The sequence below is a fragment of the Haliaeetus leucocephalus genome, unplaced genomic scaffold, assembly GCF_000737465.1.
Source record: "Haliaeetus leucocephalus isolate CR32 unplaced genomic scaffold, Haliaeetus_leucocephalus-4.0 Scaffold2, whole genome shotgun sequence".
NCBI lineage: Eukaryota > Metazoa > Chordata > Aves > Accipitriformes > Accipitridae > Haliaeetus > Haliaeetus leucocephalus.
Window position 1 is genome coordinate 326,892 of NW_010972438.1, and position 7,945 is coordinate 334,836.

Below are 7,945 nucleotides of genomic sequence, written 5' to 3' on the forward strand. Positions count from 1 at the left end.
AGATGACAGTCAGGTGTCCCTTCCAACCCCAACCATTCTGTGATTCTGGGTTACTAAGGAAATGTTTTTAGTTCCAGCCACTGGCTTTTGAGAAAAACAAGCTTTACATTTTACCCCTCTTAAATTGCTTGCAAGTGGTGATTGTTTTATTAGGGCACTTTGTGTTTTAACTGCCATCTCTGTTATGCCACAGCTCACAAGACTTTCTTTCTGTTGTAAAGCAACATGATTTCACTAAGGTTTGGTTTAACAGATGCCTTGCAGGCTTTTTTCATGACACTGACTGGGAGTTTGTTTATCATGTGGGTATCGCACACCTCCTAGATGTTAGCCATTGCTAAACACAAGAGGGGAAATAGGATGAAAATCTTTTAAACTAATGTCTTCCAGTAGAGATACCCTTTTGATCTTTAATTACTTTACCACACATACAGAACATTTTTAAGAAGTCCAATTATTTTTTTATTTCTTCAGCTTTTTCAAACTTCTGTAACCCTTTCTAAGTGAACAGTCTAAGTAAGTGTTGCAGTTTCTGTCTTGGCAAAACTACCGGCCGGTATGGACAGAGTCCCCAGATTTCTCCTGCAGAGACTGAGCGAGGCAAAATCGGTCATAACAACCACGTCCTCTGCATCAGCCCAGTACATAACAGAGCAGGCAAGATACAGAGCACTTTCTGGAAGGTCCTAGAATTCTGTGGAGCAAATGCTTAGTTACATCCATCAGTAGACAGTTTTCCATCTCTCTCAAGTTACTTCTGTTGAAGTAGTGAGTGAAAGGCTCAACTGATATCTGTAAAATACTTTGGCTTCACACTTTGCCAGCATAAATGTCTCCAAAAGCTGCAAAGGCAAGGTAAACTGTGGAGGGTTCAGCTGGGTTTCGGCAGGTGAAGGTGAATATTGAAGGGAGTCTGCACAAGGATGCAGCACTCATTTGATCCTGTCTCCTAGGAGAGATGCTCACCTGTTGTCCAGCCTAATTTTTTTTTCTCTCCAAGGGAGGATCTTCCCATCAGGCAGTCTTTGCTTCAGAAATCCAGCCTCTGCCTTGGTAATTTACAGGTAATAAATCTAAGAAGTAATGAAGAAGCCATAATTATGCACCATAGGTGCGCATATAGCACATGCTAGGAGGATTTATGAGCCAGAGTGTTTGCAGACCTTAAATGTTACGTAAGTCCCACCCAATTCAGGGGAGATGCCTTTTTTGGCTCCTCTCTCTGCAATGCCTTCTACACAGGCAAAGCCACGTGGAAATCAAGCTTCATTTACAGCATTTGCAGCATGCCCTGCAATCTCTGAAGCATGAGAAACAAGATATTGCCCACCTATGCTCCATTCTTTTCTGCAGGGTTTTCCACTTCATTGAGAAGAAGTTTCAAAGCAAGGAGTGTTTCTTCTGCTCCGTGCCTTTTCCCCACATGCAGCACTGCAGCATTATCACTACTTTGCCTGTTCTCAGCACAGGCCCTCCGTAGGAGGGCAAGGCAATAGAGGCTCAGTGGACTTCTATGGGGGACAATGTATCCCACACAACATATTAACCAGCCCAAACACAGGGGTGTTTCCCAGCGTCACCTCACTAATGCTGTCAGTTCCCCAGCAGCACAGCCTGCTGCGTGGCGGGGGATGCACTGTCTCACATGCTGGAGCATGGGCTCTCCCCAAACTCCTCACAGATAAACAACCCATCTCTAATTATTTTTCCTCATTGGTCCCAATTTTGTTACATCGGTACCCAAATTTGGTGTTTCTGACACTGTTACATAGGTAATTTTGGCCTGATAAGGTATTATTGATACAGTTACCTAGATGAAGGTGGCTTTTCATCCCATCTCCCTTCTGACCCTATGGTCCATGCTGGTTATATTTAATTTCCATTATATGCTTTTTGGACAGAATTATCTTACTTTAAACTTGATACCCTGTTCTGGTTTAACCCCAGCTAGCAATTAAGCACCACACAGCCGCTTGCTCACTCCCCCCACCCAGTGGGATGGAGGAGAAAACGAACAATCAAAAAAAGTAAAACCTGTGGGTTGAGATAAAGCCAGTTTAGTAGGGAAAGAAAGGGGAAAAAAAATAGTAACAGAATATACAAAACAAGTGATGCACAATGCAATTGCTCACCAACCACTGACCAATGCCCAGTCAATCCCTGAGCCACGGTGCCCCCCGGCCAACTCCCCCCAGTTTATATACCGGGTATGACGTCACATGGTGGGGAATATCCCTTTGGCCAGTTGGGATCAGCTGTCCTGGCTGTGTCCCCTCCCAACTTCTTGTGCACCCCCAGCCTCTGCTGGCAGGGCAGTATGAGAAGGTGAAAAGTCCTTGACTTGGTAGAAACATTGCTCAGCAACAACTAAAACATTAGTGTGTTATCAACATTATTCTCATCCTAAATCCAAAACACAGCACTATACCAGCTACTAGGAAGACAATTAACTTTATTCCAGCTGAAACCAGGACATAGGCCTACCTACTACTAATTAAACACAGTCTGCATACCAGAGCAATGACGCAATGCAGTTAGTGCTCACACCATACTTCTGCCCTTGCATAGTTTTCATTGCACCTCTGGTACCCATCAGAGGCCTTAGCTAGCTTTGAAGCCTAATATTCCAGTGGACACTCTTGCTTACAATAGCATTGAGAAGTCATAAACTGATTGGCATTATTGATTTGGTCCTGCAGATTCAAAGTAATGTAGTAGTTTTGGTTACTTAACCCATGGCGCCCTAACAAGCCTTTGTGTTAGAAAGTTCCATAAACCAAGTTCCTAGAGGCTGTTTTATATTGCAAACTCCAAAATAGAGCCATCCAGAATCCCCAGTAGCATTTGAAATTTTAGGCCACAGAGAGTCCAGATAAGACATGGACTAACAGGATGCTTGTTCCAGTGTACCTGACATTGCATCCTTGAAAGCAAACAAAACTCCCTTCCCTGAAACTTGAGTTGCATGGGTATGAATTAGAAGTTGTTGTAGTTTAACCCCAGCCAGCAACTAAGCACCACGCAGCCGCTCGCTCACTCCCCCCACCCAGTGGGATGGGAGAGAGAATCGAAAAAAAGTAAAACTTGTAGGTTGAGATAAAGACAGTTTAATAGTACAGAAAAGGAAGGGAAAAAAAAAATTTAGAATATACAAAACAAGTGACGCACAATGCAGTTGCTCACCACTTGCTGACCAATGGCCAGATAGTTCCCGAGCAGTGATCCACACCCCCTGGCCAACTCCCCCCAGTTTATATACTGGGCATGACATCACATGGTGTAGAATATCCCTTTGGCCAGTTTGGGTCAGCTGTCCTGGCTGTGTCCCCTCCCAACTTCTTGAGCCCCTCCAGCCTTCTTGCTGGCTGGGCATGAGAAGCTGAAAAATCCATGACTTAGTATAAATGCTACTTAGCAACAACTGAAAACATCAGTGTGTTATCAACATTCTTCTCATACTGAACACAAAACACAACACTATAACACTATACCAGCTACTAGGAAGAAAATTAACTCTATCCCAGCTGAAACCAGGACAGAGGTATAAATACTAGCTGCAAAATTACATCCCAATCAGTTTGAATCCAGTTTGCCCATAGCATTTGGTATCTGACATGTTAGACAAGTTCACTCTGTGGGTTCAAATTCCACATCTGACTTAGACTCCCAACTTCCTGGCGGTCTTTCCTAGGATTCAGTACTGCCCTAAACACTGATCTGAGATGACCCAGTCGCTACCTGAATTGGTATTTGGGTCTTGCTGTGTCACAGCTTCCAGTGGAACAGTCTTGGAGAACTTTCTCTCCTATTTTATCCAGTCTTTCCAGATTTACCCAATTAACAGGTGTCATTTTGCCATGAAAGCACCTACACGACGTGTATTTGTGAAAAACCTCTTAGCAAACTCCTGGCCCCTATTCTGCCTTCTATGCTTCCAAGTTGTTGGCCTGTTTTCAGTTAAGCCCTGCAGGCTAACTCTTTTTTTCCCCTTCCCCCTTTTTTAATGGTGAGCTTTGCAGCTCAGCACTTTTTATTTCTGCCATAATAGCAAAAGCGATGTTGTTATGAGTGCTGACATTTTTGTGAGAGCATGCCAGTGAAGGTTAAAAGATACGCCAAAGCAGCCGCCATTGTATTTGCAAGCAAGGCCCAATGTTCTGCTTTATTTCTTATTTTCAGAGAACAGATATGGTTACTTCCTGGTGTGGCTAGAATTTGTGAAGAGAACAATAACTTATTTAACCTGAACAGCTTCAAAATTATTCTGTCTTTCAGTATGCATTACCTCATTGCACATTTCAAATGTACATGCCTAATTTTGTGCTTGCATATGTGAGTTATGTCTGCATAGCCATGTCTTCTGACGCTATGCAAGACGGAATGAAGTTGCCATGTGAATGTAAAGGGAATCAGATTTCAGGAAGACGGCAGTCGCAAAACAAACTCATGGTTGTTGCTATAAGGGCTCCCTGAGAGCTGATGCTGAATTAAAAGGTACATTTTTTCCAGGTCAGATCAGCAAAGATTTTTCACCTTTCTGACCAGAACTGCCCTCCTGAGCTTGTGTTTCTCTCTGTAACAAACTCCCAGGGTAGCTCATGTCCTTTATTCACCATTTCTGGCAGTATAGCTGATGCCTGCTGGTGCTTCTGAAATGGTATCCCAGCAGTCAGGCAGGGTTAGTTTCTATAGTGACTGGAGATTAAAGAACTAAGCTTTAATCTGAATGTAATTTATCAGTCCATTACATTCAATTCACCTGGTTATTTCATGTCCGTCTTCAGTCTGCTACTTGGTTTCCTCCCAGCAACTCCCTATGGAAAGAGCAAAGATTATACAAGGACAGGACCAAAAAGAAGCCCCAAACACCTGGAGGCACAGTGGTTCATATCTATAAGGCTGGGGACTCTCATCTTACTGAAGGGCCTGGCTAACAACCCAAGGGTGGCATCATAAGAACTGACGAGTGTAGTAAGGTAGTGTAAGTAAGGTTTTGAGGAAGGCATAGAAAGGTAAATCTAATCAGTCCACAAGCAGGTTTTATTTCCCTGCAGGAATCAATATCAATTAATAGAAGCACAAAGAGACCCTCCCCAGTTTCAGCCCCACGCAAGCTATTTGCTCTGGTGTTCTAGCCCAGCTTTTATCCTCCTACATTTTATTTAGACCCACAGTCTGTCACAGGACTTTCCTGTGCAAATGAGCATTAAGAGCTGTGCTGAATGCCACCAGCTCAGAAAAGTAACTGCTGTGCTTATTTTGCATTCACTCTGCACTGGCACAAGTCACTGTATTGGACAGAGACCAGTGAGGGTCCAAAGGTTTTCTCCTGTGCGAGGAGTGAACTGATTTTAAGTTGCCACATCGTTCACCTGAAATTCTAGAGCTCTGTTACAGTGATAGCTCAGATAAGTGTCCAAACGGAAGTCTCTGTAGTAAGTGTTGGCTCTGGTCCATAGATACATGTAGATCTACAGATATGGATTGCACATGCACAAAAACATTGTGCTGTCTGGCTTTCAAAGAAACTGAGCTCCTTTGGCTTCAGTTGCTCTGAAAAAACAGAGATGCTGATACAAAGCTGTGATATAAAAGCCATTCCCTGAATATCTATTTGTAGATTTGCAATGTTCCCCTCTTTGAATTAGTGAATATAAAATATTTTTTGAAAATTAATTACAGTACAAGATCAAATATGTAGAAATATATTGCAGAAAGTCCTATTAGAAAGTATATAAAGAAGGAATATAATTAATAAGCCAAAACATCAATACCCAGTACCTGCAGAGAGGGATAATTGTACTTTAATTACTTCCTTAGCTACCTGGTTCATCGCTTCTGTGTATTGTCTAAAACCACAGATTTCCTATGGACTTTTGAATCTGATATTCTTAATCATGTTGTAGTTACTAGCCTTATGTGTTTAAAGCCAAATTTAACATCAGCTGGTGATCGAACACTAACGATTTGTTACTTACATGGCTATTTGTTATTAATAAATAAGAAAAAATTGAGTTAATAAATATTTTGAATATAAATGCCACATGTATGCTGTTTGTTTACATTGTACACACTCTGAAGTTAGCCAATGAAATTCAGCCGGTCAGGTTCGCTTGCTGCTGTTGGTCAATCTCACTTTCTGTTCTCATGTGCTGACACAAGATCCCAGTGCTTAGTTATTCAGCTTTGAAAAGGAGGAGAGGTGAAAAATGGTTTAAAAAGAAATATTAAAACATCTCTTACTAGTTCTGCAAAATGTTTTGTTAGGAGATAGGGGAAGGAACAAGTTCCCGTCAGCTTTAAATAACCTGTCCTTGTTTCCTAGATCCTGCAAATCATGCAACGCCCAGCCAGACATTAGATGACCAATTGTTTATGAAAAGGAATAAGGCTTATTTGACTACTGAAGCAGCAGAGAAGGAAGGCGGTAAGCAGGGAGAGGCCCTTGACAGGTGGTACATCCATCACTCCTCAGCAGAGCTCTGACAATGTCAGTGGTGGATATTCACTTTAGGAGGCAAAGATTCACCATCTCTTACTTCCTGCCTTTAGGTTTTCTTGGCATGTCAGGACCCATATCCTGTCTGCACACCCCATGACTGTAACTTCAAGTGGCAGTGCTTGAATTCAGCATACAGCTCTTGCCTTCCCTGGGCACCCTAATGTGTCATAGCCAGGCTCTGCTCTAGCTTCAAGACACACTAGAGTGTGACCTGGGGGAGAGACAGGGGAGAAAAGAAAAGATAGCTGAGGGCGGTGAGGAAGGGATTTAAGTGGGAAAGATATTGGCTGGTGTTCATTAATTCTTGAGCTTTACATGAAAAAATGTAAGAAGAAGTAATGAGCACTGGTTTGAAATAAAAGTCAAGTTGTATAAATTCCAACTTTTTTGTGGCTAAATACATTAATTACATCAGACAAATACAGATCAAGGCAAATTTTTCATCAAATCAGCTTCCAGAAAGGGTGCAGCCTTCTAAAAATACACAAGCCCAGTCACCCTAGATAACATTGCTGTTGAGATGAAGAGAGATGGTCAGGTCAGCTGAAACAGTGTCTTTCAGATCCTGGTCTTTGGTGTCTTCTCAGGGCACTTCATCCAACTCACCGCTAGATGAAAATGATGGTGGAAAACCAGAAGCAGCTGATCAAGGAGCCCTTCTGAAATGTGTATAATACAGTTTGACTATTCTAGAAGTTTCTCTGTATGGTCTTCACAACCCTAAGCACTATTCCATATGGCAAACTAGAGGTCACAAACCAATTTGCAACCTGATACCATCTATGAATCCTTCCTAGAGCCTGTTGTTACACAGAGAACCTCAGTGACTGCCACCCCTCATGGACTTCAAATGGGAGCTTGTGCAACCACCTTGTCAGGATCGAAGGTGCAGTGGAACACCCGCACTGAGGTATCATCTGGGGCAGTAGGAGTTACTGCTCAAGGCAAGCAGCCACGCAGTGGAGCTCAGATCTGGCAAAGCTGTTCCGTGTGAGGTCTCTCTCTGGCAACGGCTACAAAAGCAGGGCCTGCAGGGCTCGGTGGCAAGTTGTGCCTATGGGAGAAGGAACAAGAGAGCAGAGAAAAAAGCATTCCAGAAAGGTGCTAGGAGAGGAGGGGGGACAAGACCTCGTCTCCAGTTCGGGATGCTGGGAAGACGCTTAGGAATGACGAGCAAGGCAACTGTTCGTTTGCACCACGGCGGTCTGCCTGCTCGGCGGCCAGCCAGCCCCTGGACTGCCTCAAGAACAAACCGCCGGTCCGCTGGAGCAGCCGGCCCAGCCAGGCTCCCCTCGGGCCCCGGAGCGCTCCTGTCGAGGGGCACGACAGTACGCGGTATGTCCCCGGGGAAGTGCTCGGTGAGCGGCTGCCACGGGGCCGGCCGCGGCGGAACGCAGGCCGCGGCCTAAGTCGCTAACGGGCGCCACCCTGCGGGCCGCGGGC

At 44.0% G+C, this 7,945-nt stretch overlaps 1 protein-coding gene across 1 annotated transcript in view; it reads left to right on the forward strand.

Annotated features, from left to right (window-relative positions):
• Positions 1-7,788: 7,788 nt before the first annotated feature.
• Positions 7,789-7,945, forward strand: part of TMCC1 (transmembrane and coiled-coil domain family 1) — a 121,675-nt gene continuing 121,518 nt past the window's right edge. The window contains exon 1 of the mRNA XM_010570105.1: positions 7,789-7,837. The gene's annotated coding sequence lies outside the window, so the exon portion shown is untranslated. The remainder of the gene's footprint in view (positions 7,838-7,945) is intronic.